Source organism: Loxodonta africana, unplaced genomic scaffold (genome assembly GCF_030014295.1).
Source record: "Loxodonta africana isolate mLoxAfr1 unplaced genomic scaffold, mLoxAfr1.hap2 scaffold_268, whole genome shotgun sequence".
NCBI classification, from domain to species: Eukaryota; Metazoa; Chordata; class Mammalia; order Proboscidea; family Elephantidae; genus Loxodonta; species Loxodonta africana.
Window position 1 is genome coordinate 40069 of NW_026974991.1, and position 20645 is coordinate 60713.

The 20645-nt window shown below is 43.4% G+C and overlaps 1 long non-coding RNA gene across 1 annotated transcript; it reads right to left on the bottom strand.

Annotated features, from left to right (window-relative positions):
* Positions 1-853: 853 nt before the first annotated feature.
* LOC135229343 (uncharacterized) lies at positions 854-20377 on the bottom strand. Its single transcript, XR_010320121.1, has 3 exons — positions 20292-20377; positions 18880-19078; positions 854-4813 (listed from the first exon to the last, which is right to left on the bottom strand). It is a non-coding gene; the product is annotated as an uncharacterized LOC135229343 (long non-coding RNA).
* Positions 20378-20645: the final 268 nt, after the last annotated feature.

Below are 20645 nucleotides of genomic sequence, written 5' to 3' on the forward strand. Positions count from 1 at the left end.
ACTAGACAAAGATTTTAAACCAATTGTCTTAAATTTCCTCAAAGAGCTAAACAAACCATAGACACACACACAAAAAAAGGAAACCAAGAGAAGAATGTATGAAGAAGTAGAAAACATTAATAAAGAAATATTATACAAAAGAACCACATAGAAATTATAGAGCTGAAAAGTTGAATAGCTGAAATAAAAATTTCATTAGAGATTCAGGCAGCCAACAGATACATGAGAAAATGCTCTCGATCATTAGTCATTAGAGAAATGCAAATTAAAACTACGATGAGATTCCATCTGACACCAACTAGACTGGCATTAATTCAAAAAACACAAAATAATAAATGTTGGAGAGGCTGCGGAGAGACTGGAACTCTCATACACTGCTGGTGGGGTTGTAAAATGGTACAACCACTTTGGAAATCCATCTGGCGTTATCTTAAACAGTTAGAAATAGAACTACCATACAACCCAGAAATCCCACTCCTCGGAATATACCCTAAAAATACAAGACCCTTCACACAAACAGATATATGCACACCCATGTTTATTGCAGCTCTGTTTACAATAGCAAAAAGCTGGAAGCAAACAAGATGTCCATCAACAGACGAATGGGTAAATAAATTGTGGTATATTCACACAATGGAATATTACGCATCGATAAAGAACAGTGACAAATCTCTGAAACACTTCATAACATGGAGGAATCTGGAAGGCATTATGCTGAGCGAAATGAGTCAGTTGCAAAAGGACAAATATTGTATAAGACCACTATTATAAGATCTTGAGAAATAGAAAAAACGGAAAAGAACACATACTTTTGTGGTTACAAAGGGGGGAGGGAGGGAGGGAGGGAGGGAGGGAGAGGGCTTTTTATTGATCAATCTGTAGATGGGAACTGCTTTGGGTGAAGGGAAAGACAACACTCAAAACATGGAAGGTCAGCCTAATTGGACAGGATTAAAAGTAAAGAGGTTTTCGAGAGAAAATGAAAGCTTCAAAGGATAGCGAAGCAGGGGCTGGGGTCTGGGGAACTTGGTTTGAGAGGACTTCTAAATCAATGGGCAAAACAATTCTATTATGAAAACACTCTGCATCCCACTTTGAATTGTGGCACCTGGGGTCCTAAATGCCAACAAGCAGCCATCTAAAATACATTAATTGGTCTCAACCCACCGGGAGCAAAGGCAAAGGAAGAACACCAAGGTCACACGACAACTAAGAACCCAAGAGACAGAAAGGGCCACTTGAACCAGAGACCAACAATATCCTGAGACCAGAAGAACTAGTTGGTGCCCGGCCACAATCGATGTCTGCCCTGTCAGGGAACACAACAGACAACTCCTGAGGGAGCAGGAGACCAATGGGATGCAGACCCCAAATTCTCATTAAAAGACCACACCTAATGGTATGATTGCGACTAGAGGAATCCCAGAGACAATGCTCCCCAGAACTTCTGATGGCACAGGACAGGAACCATCCCCGAAGACAAATCATCAGGCATGAAAAGGACTGGTCAGTGGGGGGGAGAGAGATACTGATGAAGAGTGAGCTAATTAAATCAGGTGGACACAGGAGAGTGTGTTGGCAACTCTTGACTGGAGGGGGGATGGGAAGATAGAGAGAGAGGGAAGAAGGTAAAATTGGCACGAAACGAGAGACTGTAAGGGCTGACTCAATAGGGGGAGAGCAAGTGGGAGAAGGGAGTAAGATGTATGTAAACCTACATGTGACAGACTGATTGAAATGGTAAATGTTCACTTGAAGCTTAATAAAAATTAAAAAAAAAAAAATTTCATTAGAGGAGCTCAACAGCAGATTTGAGCAAGAAAGCAGGAAAATGTAAACTTGAAAAAGCACAACTGAAATTATTCTAACTGAGGAGCATAAAGGAAAAAGAATGAAGAAAATGAATAGAGCCTAAGGGACCTGCGGGACAACATCAAGCATACCAATATACTCATTAAGGGAGTCCCAGAAAGGAAAGAAAGATGAAAGGACAGAAAGAATATTTAAAAACGTAATGACTGGAAGTTTCCCAAATGTCATCTAGATATCCAAGAAGCTCAATAAACTCAAAGGACAGTAAATACATAGATATCCACAGACAGACATAATCAAAATGTCAAAAGACGAAGACAGAAACTTGAAAGCAGCAACAGATAAGTGACCCCTAATGTACAAGAGAGTCTCAACAAGTTTAACTGTTGATTTTTCATCAGAAACCATTGAGACAAGAAAATAGTCGAATGATGTATGTAAGGTACTGGAAAAAAAATACAGAAACAAAACTATGAACCAAGATGTCAATATCTAGCAAAACTATCTTTCAAAAATGAAGGTGAAATTAAGACATGCCCAGATACACAAAACCTGAGGGAGTATGTTAGCAGCAGAACTGCCTTATGAGAAATGCTACAGGGAATCATCCTGGCTGGCACGGAAGGACACTAGACAGTAACTTGAAGCCATAAAAAGAAACGAAGACTCCGTAAAGGTAACTACTTAGATAAAACAAAGTCGGTAATATTTTTATATCACGCCTCTCTTTTTTTCATATATGATTTAAAGCACAAATGCATAAAAATACTTACACATCTCTCTTAATGGACACACAATGTATAAAGATGCAATTTTTGTAACAGCAACGTAAGTAGGGGAGGTAACTGAGCTGAATAAAAGCAGAATGTTGTATACTGTTGAAGCTAAATTTGTATTAACTAAAAGAAGATTGTTATGAACATAAGATATTAATTGTAATCCTCATGGTCACCACTAAGAAGTTAAAAAACATAAGGAAAGGAAATAAGGAGAGGATCAAAATTGTACACTTGAAAAAAATCAGTCAAACACAAAAGTGGACGGTAGTGAAGAAAATGAGAAACAAAATATGTATATGACCTACTACAAAGTAGAAGACATAAGTCCTTCCTTATCATTAATCGCTTTAAATTTAAATAGATTAAATTCACAATTGGGATCATTAAAGTTGTGTGTCAACTTTGTTGGACCATGATTCTCAGTGCTTTGGCAGTTATGATGTAGTTTAGCAGTCGTATAACGATGCAATCATTTCCATGATGAGATGTGATATAATGTGATTACCTCCATGATGGGATCTGCTGTGAGTAGCCAATCAGATCTAAGGGAGTTTCCTCGGGGGTGTGGAATGCATCCAATATAGGTGGACTTTCTGGCAAGGCTCTTGAGCTTTTGCTAACTCGGAATCCTGCAGCTGGCTCCTCTTCATCTGATCTCAAGTTTTTGGGACTTGAACTCTCAGCTTACCTTCCAATTTTGGGATTCACCAGCCTCCGCAGTCTGTGAGCTGCGGCCTGCCAGCTTACCTGCCGATCTTGAGATCTGTCAGCCTTTGCAGCCTGTGAGCCACAGACCTGTTGTATGACCTGCAGATCTTGAGTTCTGCAGTCCCTGCATCTATGTGAGTCAGGAGAAGCCACAAGCCTGACCCATGGACTTGAGACTTACCAGCCTCTACAGCCTCGTGAGCCATTTTCTTGATATAAAGCTATTTATATATAAATATATATATATACACCTCACTGGTTTTGTTTCTCTAGAGAACCCAGCCTAAGATACCAATTAAAAGACAAACATTGGCAGAATGCATAAAAAAATCATTCGATTGCTATCAAGCTGATCTGACTCGTGGTGACCCCTCCCCTCATGTGTGTCAGAGTAGTACTGACACACAAGTGTGTCAGTTCAATGGCTAATTTTTCAAAAGTAGATCACCAAGCCTTTCTTCCAAAGTGCCTCTGGGTGGACTCAAACCTCCAACATTTTGGTTAGCAGCTGAATGCATTAACCGTTTGTACCTCCCAAGGACTACAACATGTATCTATGTTTATTTCTGTGTTACTTCTCTTTATACTATATACATACATACACACATACACACACATAGACATCCATGAGTGGTTCATACAGATGCTCTGGACTTCAACTAGCAGGGCTCTATTAATTATTGATAGAAAAGTACTGATACCAGTTATAAATGCGTATTTGTCCATTTCCCCTTTCAGATTTATTAGTTTTTGTATTTTGGAGCGCTGTTGTTAGACATGTACACATTTAGGAGTGTTTTATCTTTTTGGAGAATTGAACCTTTATTATGTTATGTCCCTACTTATTCCCAATAATACTCCTTTTTCTGAAGTATAATTTGTCTGATATTAATACAGCCACTGCAGTAGAACTGGATAATTTTCAACCATTTCAAGAGGTAGCATAAGATCAAGAACTGATGGTATAAAAGGAAGAAATCGAAGCTGCATTGAAGGCATTGGTGAAAAACTATCCTCTCTCCACCATCTTCACTAACTCTGACACCAACTGTCCCTCACACAGCACTCCCTACTTCTCTGCCGGGTTCAATAACTCATTGCAATGGCCACACAGAACTCATAGTCCATATTCACGATTATGGGGTTTATTAGGGAAGTAACAGTTATAACTCAGGCTCAACGACACTCAGAATACAGTTCTTCTATCAGGACAGCCTCTTCCCTCCTGTGCTCATAGGCGTGCCTCTGCCTGGCCTTGGGCCGGCCTCTCTCCAAAGGCACTCAGCTTTCCTTCTCCATGGGCCATCATCTCCTATAGCCAGGTCCCTGTTGCTCGGTCTCTCCTGCCATGGCATCTTACCATCTTCAGGGTTACAGCTTCCTCTCTCTATCTCAGTCTCCTGCTTCTAGGAGCTTCTCAGTGCAGGGATCTCAGGTCCATAATATACGCTTGGCTCTTGGCTGTTCTTCCTTGATGGGAGTTGAATCCTCCTCTTTGCTCTGGAACTGGTTCTCTTTGAAGGGAAAATAAACAATCCCCTTGGTGAGCCACAATTACCCTATCACACAGTCCTGCCCAAGCACCAGGGTGGATGTTATAAGACCATGGCTAGAAAGGCCACACAAAGTAAACAATCACATCACAGTACCTTGGACTCATTTTTCAAGTGAAGTACCAAAAATCCCATACAAACAGATTGGTAAAGAATATAATCAACAGCAAGAACATTTTCATACTTATGTTTTCTGTATTTGGAAGAAATCTATAGCACTATTCTTATTTTGCCAATTCACAGGGATCACAGAGATTAGTGGTAGATGTTGCAGTACCAGAAAACTCTCTGGTCAAACAGTCTGTGAGCAGTCTTACAAACATGGATATTCCACCAGAGTCAAAAGAATGACGTTACATATCATCAAAGAGAACATTTCAAGATCTAGCCTGAAGTACAATGTTGTCACTGATAGGCTAAAATCCATACACTTACAAGGAAGACCAGTTTATATGACTATTCAAATTTATGCACCAACCACTAATGCCAAAGACAAAGAAATTGAAGATTTTAAACAACTTCTGCAGCCTGAAATTGATCAAACATGCAATCAAGATGCATTGATAATTACTGGTCATTAGAATGTTAAAGTTGGAAACAAAGAAGGAAAAGTAGTTGGAAAATACAGCATCGCTGAAATAAATGACGCCAGAAATCTCATGAAAGAATTTTGCAAGACCAGTGACTCATCCACTGCAAATATTTTTTTTCACCAACATAAACGGCAGCTATACACGTGGACTTTACCAGATGGAATACACAGGAATCAAACTGACTACATCTGTGGAAAGAGAAGATGGGAAAACTCATATCATCAGTCAGAACAAGGCCAGGGATCGATTGTGAAACAGACTGTCAATTGCTCACATGGGAGTTCAAGTTGAAACTGAAGAAAATTAGAATAAGTCAAAAGGGGCCAAAATATGACCTTGAGTATATCTCACCTGTATTTAGAGACCACCTCAAGAACACATTTTACGTGTTGAACACTAATGACTGAAGACCAGACGAGTTGTGGAATGACATCAAGGACATCACACATGAAGAAAGCAAGAGATCCTTTAAAAGACAGGAAAGAAAGAAAAGACCAAAACGGATGTCGGAAGTGACTCTGAACGTTGCTCTTGAATGTCGAGTAGCTAAAGTGAAAGGAAGAAATGATGAAGTTTTGAGTATTGAGACGCCACCAGTGATCCCTCTTACAAAAAAGACCAGAAAAAACAAGTGAAGCGATTATATTTATGACAAGCTAGGAGCCCTGAACATCAAAGGTAAAGTTAGAAAACGGACTCAGCGGCGGAGGGAGGGAGAGACTATTCAGAAGCAGAGAGGAGTTACTGAACCTGAATAGCCAGGAAGCCTCAGGCACCGTTCCCTGGAGCGACTGCAGTGGGGCTGGCAGTGGCGTTCCAGAGGCGCTTAGCTCAGGGAAAGACAGCAAGTTGCACAGACTACTCACACCTCCAGAACAAGAGAAGAACGGCACTCTCAGCAAAAGCTAATTACTTGTGTTTATTTTACCACGCCCCCAGCCCCCAAGCTGGCTTCAGTGGCTGTCAACTTCCCTGGGCCTGAGATAGGCCCTGGTAGCGCTCTGAGCCATTTTTCCATCCTTGAAGAAGGTATAAGTTCACAACTGGGGGAAAGATAATCTGCCAGCTCAATTAAGCTGGGGAGCTCAGGACAGAAGCAGCTCTTGTTCAGGAACAAACAGTCCATGGGCTTTGAATACCTTTCACCCCAGCATGGACCTGTGTGGGCCCATTTCAGGAGAATAGGCCCTTGTTGCCAGACTGCAACTGTTTCAGCTGAACGGTGGAAAGATGGGTGTTTGATGTTTGATACCGCTTTGCCTATTAAACAGGGTCTTCACCTCCCCACATCAGGGGCCTAAGGACTGGTGGCCCCACCCACAATACCTAGCCACCTGTGACAGGGTTCCAAGGATAAGTAGTACCGCCCAGAACTTACAACCAAAAGCATTGGGTACCCATCGCCCTTCTGCAGAACCCACCCGTGTGCTCTACAGAACAGGGATGCGCTTTCCTCACAGACACTCAGAGGACAGCTGTCAGACCCCTGCCTTGATCAGAGTCTGACCCCCTACTGCAGCCAGATACTTCTGCCTACACCAATAACCCCTGCCCCTCTAAGACTGCAGGACAGAGCCTGTACCTTACACTTTATGACCAACTACCTGGGCACCTGAGTTGAATCCATACAAGAAAACTAAATGAACTCCTAGGCTCATATACCTGGTAACAGTGCTAGCCATCTGGTGATAGTACATTAGAGCTTCAAAGGTGAAAATAATCAACCTAGCCCACTCAAGCAGCTTATTTGGGTATACCAAAACTAAACAAAGCAAGAAGCTAGGATATAAAAAGCAAGCATAAAATAAACTAGTACAATAACTTATAGATTGCTCAGAGACAACAGTCAACATCAAATCACATAAAGAGGCAGACACGGGGGCAGGACCAAGATGGCTGACTAGGTAGAAGATTCCGCTTATCCCTCTTGAAACAAAGACTCGAAAAAACAAGTGAACTGATTACATAAAGGACAATCTACAAACCCTGACCATCAAACACAGAACTAAGGAGCTGACCTGAGTGACGGGGGAGTGAAAAGCCACGCTGCAGCAGGGACCGCTTCCAGAGCCAGTGTCCCACGCCGCAGCCTTGAGCCCTCGCGGTTTCCTCATGTCAGAGTGGTGGGGCTGATTGTGGCTTACTGAGACAGGGAAGAAGAGATATAGGCCTAACCCTCAGGACCAACCTCAGAGGGGACCCAGGCAGCACACGCAGGCTCCAAACAGACGCAGCTGACAGGGAAACGAAAAACTATAGGGAAGCAGCGACTGGTTTTGGAGCCTGGAGTGCAGCATCCCAGAAAGGAAACCCTGGTGCTGGGCTTTGGACTAAGTGTGGGGGAGCCGATTGTGGCTTCCTGAGATGGTGTGAGCATGGATGCAGCCCTAACCCTCTGGGACAGTCTCAGCAGGGATCCAGCCAGCACACACGAGCGACACAATGCTCTGGAATCTCAGAAAAAACAGTCCTCACCAAACAACATAAGTAACTTTCTATATTTTGCCAGGCTACTCTCTTCTATATATCTGATTCCACCCCTCATTGCCCCAGCCAGCTTCATTAACATTGGAATTCTCTGTGCCAGACAGTGAAGTGCACTGCTGGATTTTTTTTCTTCTTTCTTTTCTAACCCATTCTCCTGGCCTGAGAAAAGCAGCATTTAACAATCAAAGAAAAAATCCTTCCCTGACTTCCCTAAACTGAAATAACAGTACAGAATCAGCTCCATCCAGGTATTAACAGACCCATAGTCTTTGGCTTTCACCCTACAGGTAACTAGGTGGCTATTACAATGTAAAGGCAATTCTGATAGAGATCTGACCATAATTGTTTTAGCTCAGCAGTGGAAAGGCAAGTTTTGGAGGTCAGATACCTCTCTACCTATTAAACAGAGCCCTCGCTGATCCACACCAGCGAACTGAGGGCTGAGACTCCACCCACACCACCTAGCCACCTGCTAGAGGGGTCTGAGAATAGTGACGCCTACCCAAGCATTGGGTGCCTAAGATACAGCTGCAAAGCCCACCCACCAGAGTGCTCTAGAGAATAGAGCCACACCTACCTCACTGACACTTGAAGGAAGGCTGTCAGCATCCTGCCCTCCTCGAAATGTGACCCCATGCCACTCATAGAAACTGGTGCATAAACCATCACCACTACTCCTCTAAGATAATAGGTGAGAGCCTACACCACACACTAGGTGACCAGCTATCACGACACCTGAGCTGATTCTATTCAAGAATAGTGAATGGACTCATACACTTATATACCTGGTAACAGCTCAGGCAAGCTGGTAATAGGACGTAAGTGATTCAAAAGCTACATCAATCACGATACCACAATCTAGTAGCCCGTCTGGGTGTATTGTAACAAAACAAAATAAGAAGATAAGACTCAGTGAGCAAATATAAAAGAAAATATTACAATATCTTATAGATGGATCAGAGACAGCAGTCAACATCAAATCACATGAAGAAGCAGACCATTATTGCTTCTACAAACCCCCAAATCAAAGAATCAAAATCATTCCCAGATGTAGATACATTCCTAGAATTGCCAAATGTAGAATATAAACAAATTGTATACAGAATGCTTCAAGACATCAGGAATGACCTCACAAATGAAATAAGGCAATCTACAGAAAACACCAAGGAATACGCGGATAAAGTAGTTGAAGATATCCAAAAGATTATTCAACAACATAGTGAAAAAATTAATAAGCTGTAAGAATCCATAGAGAGACAGCATTCAGAAATCCAAAAGATTACAATAAAGTCACAGAATCAGACAACTCAATAGGAAGTCAGAGGAGCAGAATAGAGGAACTGGAACGCAGAGTGGGGGAGCTGGAGGATAAGGCAATTGACACAAATATAGTTGAAGAAAAATCAAATAGAATTTAAAACTATGAAGAAACCCTAAGAATCATGGGGGACTCTATCAAGAATAATTTGCGTGTGATTGGAGTTCCAGAACAGGGAGGGATAACAGAAAATACAGAGAGAACAGTGGAAGATCTGATGGGAGAAAAATTCCCTGGCATTGTGAAAGATGAAAAGATATCTACCCAAGATGCTCATCGAACCTCATACAAAATAGATCCCAAAAGAAAATCACCAAGACATATTATCAAACCTGCCAAAACCAAAGATAAAGAGAAATTTCAAAAGCACCCGAGGATAAACGAAAAGTTACCTACAAAGGAGAATCAATAAGTTTGCACTACTCGGCAGAAACCATGCAGGCAAGAAGACAATGGGATAACATATATAGAGCACTGAAAGAGGAAAAACTGTCAGCGAACAATCATATATCCAGCAAAATTCTAAAACATGAAGGTGAAATTAAGATATTTACAGATAAACACAAGCTTAGAGAATTTGCAAAAACCAAACCAAAACTGCAAGAATTACTGAAGGAAATTCTTTGGTCAGAAAATCAATAATATCAGATACCAACACAACACAAGGTCACAGAACAAAACATCCTGATATCAACACAGATAGGGAAATCACAAAAACAAAATAAGATTAATTAAAAAAAATGCTCAAAAGAGGGAATCATTGATGTGATTATGTAAAAGATTACGATAGTGAAAAAAGAGGGACTAAATACAGGAGGCTTAGAAATTACATATGGAGAGGAAACCAAGGCGATACAGGGCGAAACAACTTAGGTTTTTACTTACTCAAACCAGGGTAAATATTAAGGTAACCACAACAAGGTCTAACAATTCCATACTTCAAAATAAAAACCAAGATAAACATAACGACTCACCAAAATAAATTCAACTACTATAAAAAGGAGGAACACACATTCTACAAAGAAAAACTCAGCACAAAAAAGTAAATGGAAAATGAAATTGTCAAAAACAGGCATCAAAATGACAGCACTAAACTCATACTTATCTATAATTACACTTAATGTAAATGGACTAAATTCACCAATAAAGAGACAGAAAGTTGCAGACTGGATAAAAAAACACGATCAGTCTGTATGCTTCCTAAAAGAGACACGCTTTAGAGTTAAGAGACACAAATAAACCAAAACTGAAAGGATGGATAAAAATATATCAAGCAAACAACAATCAAAAAAGAGCAGGAGAGGCAATATTAATTTCCAACAAAATAGACTTTAAAATTAAATCCACCACAAAGGATAAAGAAGGACACTACATAAAGATTAAAGGGACAATTTACCAGGTACATATAACCGTATTAAATATTTATGCACCCAATGATAGGGCCACAACATTCATAAAACAAATGTTAACAGAATTAAAAAGTGAGATAGACACCTCCACAATTATAGCAGGAGACTTCAACACAACACTCTCAGTGAAGGATAGGAAATGCAGTAAGAAGCTCAATACAGACATGGAAGATCTAATTGCTACAATTAAACAACTTCACTTCATAGACTTATACAGAACACTCCACCCAACAGCTGCAAACTATAATTTCTTTTCTAGTGCACATGAAACATTCTCTAGAATAGATCACATATTAGGTCATAAAACAAGCCTTTGCAGAACCCAAAACACTGAAATATTACAAAACATCTTCTCTGAACAAAAGACCATAAAAGTAAAAATCAATAACAGAAAAACCAGGGAAAAGAAATCAAATGCTTGGAAACTGCACAATACCCTGCTCAAAAAAGACTGGGTTATGGAAGACCTTAAGGAGGGAATAAAGAAATTCACAGAATTCAACAAGACTGAAAACACTTCCTATGAAAACCTTTGGGACATGGTGAAAGCAGTGCTCAGAGGTCAATTTGTATCAATAAAGGCACACATATTAAAGAAGAGCCAAAATGAAAGAACTGTCCCTACAACTTGAACAAACAGAAAGAGAGCAACAAAAGGAACTGTCAGGCACCAAAAGAAAGAAAAAATAAAAACTACAGCAAAATTAAATGAATTAGAGAATAGAAAAACAATTGAAAGAGTTAACAAGGCCAAAAACTGCTTCTTTGAAAAAATTAACAAAATTGATAAACCATTGGCCAGACTGACTAAAGAAATACAGGAAAAGAAACCAATAATCCGAATAAGAAATGGGATGGGCCATATCACAACAGATCCAACTGAAATTAAAACAATCATATCAGATTACTACAAAAAATTGTATTCTAACAAATTTGAAAACTTAGAAAAAATGGATGAATTCCTAGAAACACACTACCTACCTAAACTAACACAAACTGAAGTACAACAACTAAATAGACCCATAACAAAAAAAGAGATTGAAAAGGTAATCAAAACACTCCCAACAAAAAAAAGCCCTGGCCCTGACGGCTTCACTGCAAAGTTCTACCAAACTTTCAGGGAAGACTTACCACTACTACTGAAGGTATTTCAAAGCATAGAAAAGGACGGAATACTACCTAACTCCTTCTATGAAGCCAGCATAACCCTGATACCAAAACCAGCTAAAGACAACACAAAAAAAGAAAATTACAGACCTATATCCCTCATGAACATAGATGCAAAAATCCTCAACAAAATTCGAGCCAGTAGAATTCAACAACATATCAAAAAAATAATCCACCATAACCAAGTAGGATTTATACCAGTTATGCAAGGTTGGTTCAATATTAGAAAAACAATTAATGTAATCCACCACATAAAAAAAGGACAAGAACCACATAATTTTATCAATTGATACAGAAAAGGCATTTGACAAAGTCCAACACCCACTCATGATAAAAACTCTCAGCGAAATAGGAATAGAAGGAAAATTCCTCAACATAATAAAGGGTATTGATACAAAGCCAATACCCAGCATCATCCTAAATGGAGAGAGCTTGAAAGCATTTTCCTTGAGAACAAGAAACTGACAAGGATCCCCTTTATCACCGCTCTTATTCAGCATTGTGCTAGAGGTCCTAGCCAGAGCAACTGGGCTAGACAAAGAAATAAAGGGCATCCAGATTGGTAAGGAAGAAATAAAATTATCTCTATTTCCAAAGACATTATCTTATACACAGAAAACCCTGAGGAATCCTCAAGAAAACTAATAGAAGGGTTCAGCAAAGTTTCAGATTACAATACAAACACACAAAATCAGTTGGATTCCTCTATATCAACAAAAAGAACATTGAAGAGGAAATCATCAAATGAATACCATTCACAGCAGCCCCCAAGAAGATAAAATACTTAGGAATAAACCTTACCAAAAATGTAAAAGTGCTATACCAAGAAAACTACAAGGTACTACTGCAAAAAGAACAAAAGGGACCTACGTAATTGGAAAAACATATCTTGCTCATGGATAGGAAGACAACATTGTAAAATTGTCCATTCTATCAAAAGCACTTCCGATCCAAATTCCAATGACATTTTTTAAAAAGATGGAGAAACAAATCACCAACTTCATATGGAAGGGAAAGAAGTTGCGGATAAGTAAAGCATTACTAAAAAAGAACAAAGTGGGAGGACTCACTCTGCCTGATATTAGAACAAATTATACTGTCACAGTAGTCAAAACAGCCTGGTACTGGTACAGCAACAGACACATAGACCAATGGAACAGAATTGAGAATCCAGATATAAATCCATCCACATATGAGCAGCTGATATTTGCCAAAGGCCCAGTGTCAGTTAACTGGGGAGAAGATAGTCTTTTTAACAAAAGGTGCTGGCGTAACTGTATAGCCACCTCCAAAAAATGAAACAGGACCCCTACCACACACCATGCACAAAAACTAACTCCAAATGGATCAAAGACCTAAACATAAAATCTAAAACGATAAAGATCATGGAAGAAAAAATAGGGACAACATTAGGAGACCTAATACATGGCATAAACAGAATACAAAACATTACTAAAAATGACGAAGAGAAACCAGATAACTGGGAGCTCCTAAAAATCAAACACCTATGCTCATCTAAAGACTTCACCAAAAGAGTAAAAAGACCACCTACAGACTGGGAAAAAGTTTTCAGCTAAGACATCTCCACCCAGTGCCTGATCTCTAAAACCTACATGACTCTGCTAAAACTCAACCACAAAAAGACAAACACCCCAATTAAAAAATGGGCAAAGGATATGAACAGACACTTCACTAAAGAAGACATTCAGGCAGCTAACAGATACATAAGGAAATGCTCTCGATCATTAGCCATTAGAGAAATGCAAATCAAAACTACAATGAGATTCCATCTCACTCCAACAAGGCTGGCATTAATCCAAAACACACAAAACAAATAAATGTTGGAGAGGCTGTGGAGAGACTGGAACACTTATACTCTGCTGGTGGGAATGTAAAATGGTATACAACCACATTGGAAATCAATTTGGTGCTTCCTTAAAAAGCTAGAAATAGAACTACCATACAACCCAGCAATCCCACTCCTCGGAATATATCCTAGAGAAATAAGAGCCTTTACACAAATAGATATATGCACTTCCACGTTTACTGCAGCACTGTTTACAATAGCAAAAAGATGGAACCAACCAAGGTGCCCATCAATGGATGAATGGATAAATAAATTATGGTATATTCACACAATGGAATACTGCACATCAACAAAGAACAGTGACGAATCTGTGAAACACTTCATAACATGGAGAAACCTGGAAGGCATTATGCTGAGTGAAATTAGTAGCAAAAGGTCAAATATTGTATAAGACCACTATTATAAGATCTTGAGAAATAGTTTAAACTGAGAAGAACATATTCCTTTGTTGTTATGAGGGGGGGAGGGAGGGAGGGTAGGAGAGGGGTATTTACTAAAGAGATAGACAAGAACTACTTTCGGTGAATGGAAGAACAACACTCAACACAGTGGAGATCAGCACAACTGGACTAAACCAAAGTAAAGAAGTTTCCTGAATAAACTGAATGCTTCGAAGGTCAGCAAAGCAGGGGCAGGGGTTTGGGGACCATGGTTTTAGGGGACATCTAAGTCAACTGGCATAATAAAATCTATTAAGAAAACATTCTGCATCCCACTTTGAAAAGTGGCATCTGGGATCTAGCAAGCAGCCATCTCAGATGCATCAATGATTCTCAACCCACCTGGATCAAGGGAGAATGGAGAACACCAAGAACATAAGATAATAACGAGCCCAAGAGACAGAAAGGACTACATGAACTAGAGACTACATCATCCTGAGATCAGAAGAACTAGACAGTGCTGGGCCACAACCAACGACTGCCCTGACGGGGAACATAACAGAGATCCCTTGAGGGAGCAGAACAATGGGATGCAGACCCAAAATTCTCATAAAAAGACCAGACTTAATGGTCTGACTGAGACTGGAAGGACCCCAGTGATCATGGCCCCCACACCTTCCGTTTACCCACTATGGGAACCATCCCCAAAGCCAGTTCATCAGACATGGGTTGGACTAGACAATGGATTGGAGAGGGATGCTGGTGAGGCGTGAGCTACTTGGTTTGGGTGGACACTTGAGACTATGTTGGCATCTCCTGCCTGGAAGGGAGATGGGTGGGTAGAGGGGCTTAGAAACTGGCAAAATAGTCACGGAAAGAAAGAGTGGAAGGAGGGAGTGGGCTGTCCCATTGGGGGGAAAGTAATTGGGAATATGTAACAAGTTGTGTATAAGTTTTTATGTGAGAGACTGGCTTGATTTGTAAACTTTCACTTAAAACACAATAAAAATTATTAAAATAAAAAAAAAAAGCTGACCCATGATTGCTTCAACAAGCTCTCAGAACTAAGACTCAAGGAATCTTCTCGATGAAGGTGCAATCCTGGAATTACCGGATACAGAATACAAAAGATTAATATACAGAACTCTCAAAGATATCAGGAAGGAAATGAGGCAAAATACAGAACAAGTCAAGGAACACAAAGATAAAGCAGCTGAAGAAATTAAAAAGGTTACTCAAGCACATAATTAAAAATTTAATAACCTGCAAGAAACCATAGAGAGACTGCAATCAGAAATTCAGAAGATTAACAATAAAATTACAGAATTAGAAAACTCGACAGAAAGTAAGAAGAGCACAATTGAAGAACTGGAAGGCAGAATTACTGAGAATGAAGATAAAACTCTTGGGACCAATATATTTGAAAAGAAACCAGATAAAAGAATTTTAAATGAAGAAATCCAAAGAATCATGTGGGACTTTATCAAGAGAAATAACTATGAGTGATTGTAGTACCAGAATAGGGAGGGCTAACAGAAAATACACAGGGAACTGTTGAAGATTTGTTGGCAGAAAACTTTCCTGATATCATGAAAGATGCTCATCAAATTCCACATAAGGTGATCTCAAAAGAAAGTGACTGAGACATATAATAATCAAACTTGCCAAAATCAAACATAAAGAGAATTTTAAGAGAAGCTAGGGATAAAGGAAGTCACCAAAAAAGGAGAGTAAATAATAATAAACTTGGACTACTCAGCAGAAATCATGGAGGCAAGAAGGCAATGGGATGACTTATACAAAATATTGAAGGAAAAAAATTGCCAACCAGGAATTAAACCATAACCCTGGCCCTCTGGCCTTAGCCCTCTAACTCTAGCCCCTAAGTCCTAAGCCCCAAAGCCCCTAAGACCCTAAGCCCTTAGGTCCTAACCCCCAAGGCCCTAAACTCTAACCCTAACCCAAACTCTAACCCCTATACCCTAAACCCTAAACCCTAACACCTAACCCCTAACCACCCTAACCTTAACGACCCTAACCCTAACCCTAACACTCGAACCCTAACCCTCTAACGCTAACCTGAAACCCTAACCCTCTAACTCTAACCCTCTAACCCTAGCCCTCTAATCCTAGCCCTAAACCTAACCCCAACCCCCAAACCCAACGCCAAACCCTAAACCTCAAATCCCTAGCCCTAAACCTAAGAATGAGTCTAAGCCTAACCCTATCACTTAACCCTAAACCCTAAACCCTAACACTTAAAACCCTAACACCCTTAGCCCTAATACATTCAACCCTAACACCCTAAATGCCAAAGCTCTAAACACTAACACCCTTAACCCCAACCCCTAAACCCTAAACTTAAACGCTAAACCATCTAACCCTAATACCCTAACACTAAACCCTAAACCCTAACCCCTGCCCCCAGCCCTAACCCTCACTCTAAGCCTTAAACCCTAAACCTTAAGTCCTAAACCCTAGGCTCTAAGCCCTAAGCCCTAAACCCTAAGTCCTAAAACCCTAAACTCTAAGCCTTAAGCCCTAAACATAACCCTCTAACCCTAAACCCTAAAACCTTACCCCAGACCCATCCCACACCCCTAAACCTGAACCCCTAAACCCTAGCCCTAACCCCTAACCCTAAACCTCTAAACCATACCCCTAATCTTCTAACCCTAAACCTCCAACCCTAACCCTCTAACCCTAACTCTCTAACCCTAACCACAACACCAACCCCAACCTCTGAACCCTGAAACCCTAACCCCCAACCCTAAACCTCTGAACCCTAAGCCTAAACCCTCTAACCCTAAACCCTAACCTTCACCCCCTCACACCCTCACCTTCTCACTCCCTCACTCTATAATCTTCTCAACCTCTAACCCCCTCACCCTCTAACCCCTCACCCTCTAACTCCCTCAATCTCTAACCCCCAAACCTCTAACACCCACCCTCTTACCCCAAACCACATATCCCAAACAAACCCAACACCAACCCCAACCCTAAACCTAAATCCTGACCCCTAAAACCTAACCCAAACCCTACCGACTAAACCCCAAAACCCTAAACCCCCAAAACTGTAAACCCCAAACTGCAACCCCTAACACCTAACCTGTAAATCCAAACTCTAACCTCAAACCCTAAACCTAAGCCTAACACCTAACCCCAACCGAAAAACCCTAACCCAAACCCTAACAACCCTAACCCTAACATCCCTAACCCCAAAACCCTAACCCCAACCCCTAACCCCAAACCCTAACAACCAGAACTCTAGCAACCCTAACCCTTTTTGTTAGCAGCCGTAGCACTTAACCACTAGCCACCAGGGTTTCCATGAGCAGTCACAGGAATAGACATATGCACACCCGTGTTCACTGTGACATTATTCACAGTAGCAAAAAGATGGAAACAACCTAAGTGCTCGTCCACAGAGGAATGGATAAACAACCTACGGTACATACACACAGTGGAACACTACACGACAATGAAGACCAATGATGAATCTCCGAAACATCTCACACCATGGATGAATCTGGAGCGCATCATGCTGACTAAGTCAATCACAAAACGACATATACACTAAGAGACCACTATCATAAAAACTCATGAAAACATTTACACACAGAAACAATCCTTGATGTTCACCAGGTAGACGGAGAGTGGGTAGAGAAAAGCTAACTAAACAATAACCAAAAAAAACAAACCCACCGCCGTCGAGTCGATTCCAGCTCATAGAGACCCTATAGGACAGATTAGAACTGCCCCATAGAGTTTCCAAGGAGCGCCTGGTGGATTCGAACTGCAGACCTTTGGTTAGCACTGGTGGGTCTTAACCACTATGCCATCAGGGTTTCCAACCAAACGACAGATATATGGTAACTCTGGTGAAGGAAGAGACGGTACACAAGACTGGGAATCAACCTCAGCCTCACTCTAACCCTAACCATAACCCTAAACCACTTGTGCCCTAGCCTAGTAACCCCAGCCCTAACCCCAACCCCCAGCCACCTAAAACCTATACCCCTAAACCTAACTCCCAAACCTCTAACCCCCCAACCTGAACCCCTAACACCAAACCCTAACCCCTAACCCTAATCCTCTAACCCTTCTGCATCTCTGGGCCTCTCAACTCTCCGTCTATTTTCTCCCTCCAAATCCTACTAACACTCAGTGGAATTTTGAAGTTTCAGCTGTGCTTTGCTTCTTGTTGTCTCCACCGGTCCCATCAAGGCACTGCATCATTTATTTGCTTTGCTTCACTATTGAGTTCCAAAACCATGGCTTAGAATCACCTGACACTGAACCTCAGCGATTCGGTGCAAGGCCGCGAGAGGGCGTGCGCACCGCCGGTTCTGTTCTGCCCACCAGGCCCTCCGAGCACGGGAACCTCCTGGACCTAAGCCGGGACCGACCCGGGTACTGCTCCAGTGGCGACAGCAGAAGCTTTTCTTCCCGAGGGACCCAACGCCCCAGGGCGCTCTCTCAATACTCCCATTAATGCTACGATTATCCTAACCCACTCCTTCTGCGAGACCTAGTGGGTCCTCGACCAGGCCCAGCCTTCACGACCCGCACCCCCCTGCCGTGGTCACGTACAGGAACCTGTAGGGCCGCGCCCTCCCTGCCCAAGCTCTGCCCCTCCACACCCTGATGCCCTGCAGGCCTCTACTAGGTCACCGCCCAGGGGAGAGTTGTCGCCCCGCACGGAAACATTCGGAAACCACCCCCCAGGCACGAAGCCGACTGCCCGTATTCAGACCATGTGAGCAGGGCTGCCCCGCCGACTGGAGCCTGCAGGGCATCACTCACGTTTGTCAGCTTCTCACCGCCCTCTGGGCTCAGGGTCCCAGAGCAGCCAATCCCCCCCGGGGGGGGGGGCGGTCCGTCCGCAGGGGCTGGAAGATCGGGTTGGTGCCCATGGCCGGAGCGCTTAAAACCCTTACAAGCCCTCATAAACCGTCAGCTCCAGACCTTCAAATGTCAGCCCGAGAGACACCTAATCTCCAACCTAAAAAAAAAACCACACCTGTTGCCATCGAGTCAATTCTGACTCATAATAGGACAGAGTAGAACTGCCCCACAGAGTTTCCAAGGAGCGCCTGGTGGATTCAAACTGCCAACCGTTTGGCTAGCAGCCTTAGCACTTAACCACTACGCCACCAGGGTAACCCACTGAACCCACTGCCACCAGGGTAGAGGCTCCAAATCCCACCAGTCTGAGGAACCCTCAAATCCCCTCAGCACCAGAGACCGCGTCCACAGCGACTGCTACACAGCGCCGCACAAACGTTTAAGTTAACAAACAACATGGGCGCTCAGGACCCCTTCCTGCTACCCCTACCCCCGCCACCCAGAGGGGGAGCGGGACCCGGCATCCACACTGTTAACAGACACTGAGTCGCTGCTGCTTCCACAAGGAGTAGGATCCCCGCGCTGCTCCACAGATTCCCAGGACCCCTTCCTTTCCAGGTGGGGCCGGGGCCGCGCCGACGCCCCAGCCCCGAGAGTAGACCAGCCGGCGCGGGCGCGGGCGCGGGGTGCCTCAGCCTCCCAGGCACAGCGCCCAAAACAGTAAGGGGCAGCGGGGCCTTGGGCGGGGGATCGCTCTCTCCCCGTCCCTGGCACCCTACGGAGTCTGGTGGGGGTGGGACGACGAATGGGGGCGAGTGCCCCGTCCTCAGTCTGGAGTCTCACCCCCCCGGGCGAACTCTGGGCCTTGGTTTCCCCCCCTGGCAGAGGGAGCAGGTGGGGGGGGGCAGGAGCCCATCACCCAGCTTGGCCCGCAAACCCGCCCCGGGCAGAGGAGGGACCTGGGCGCAGCCCTGGACACGGCCTTTCTCCCCAAGCCCTTCAAGCCCCCAGGCCCGAGGGCACTCCGCAGCTGGATCCCGCGGCTGGACCCCCCCCCCCGCAAATCCATGGGGATGAAATTTCGCGGACCAGCTGCGTCTCCCGGGCCAGAGGCTCCCTCTCGCAGCCCTTACAGTGGCTGCGTCCGCCCGGCCCCGCACCGCGTCCGCCCCTGGGGATCACTGGGACGGGGTACGCCGGAGGGGGCGATGCCAGCTGCTAACCCAACGTCCGGACTCCTCAACCTCTGGAGACCACGGACTGCTGGGACTGGGAACCGCCCTCCTGGTGCCTTCCCTCCACACCTTCGAGGGGCCGGGCTTGTTCAGTCTGGGAGCGGGTCCCTCCACCCACCTGCCGGAGTTTCCTACCTTTCAGAAACCACGGCACGGAAAGCAGCACGAACACCGTCCGCTCTAAGGCGCGCCATCCGGCCCGGACCCCTCACCACCCGTCCGGGCGCTTCCGTGAGTAACTGGCTGGACGGCGAGGAACATGGCTGCCGGCCCCGCTCAGCGGCCCGGGTGTGGGGCGGGCGTGGGGGGGTTGGGCCTCCAGAGGGGAGGGTGGGGTCTAGAAGCAAGGACAACGCCAAGGTGTGCGGAGTGAGGAGACGGGAGACGTCAGGAGAGGGCCCTCTCGCGTGCAGAGTTAAGTATTGGAGGTGCAACGGTTAAGTGCTTGGCTAACTGAAAGGTGGGCTGTTGGAACCCACCAGCTCAGGG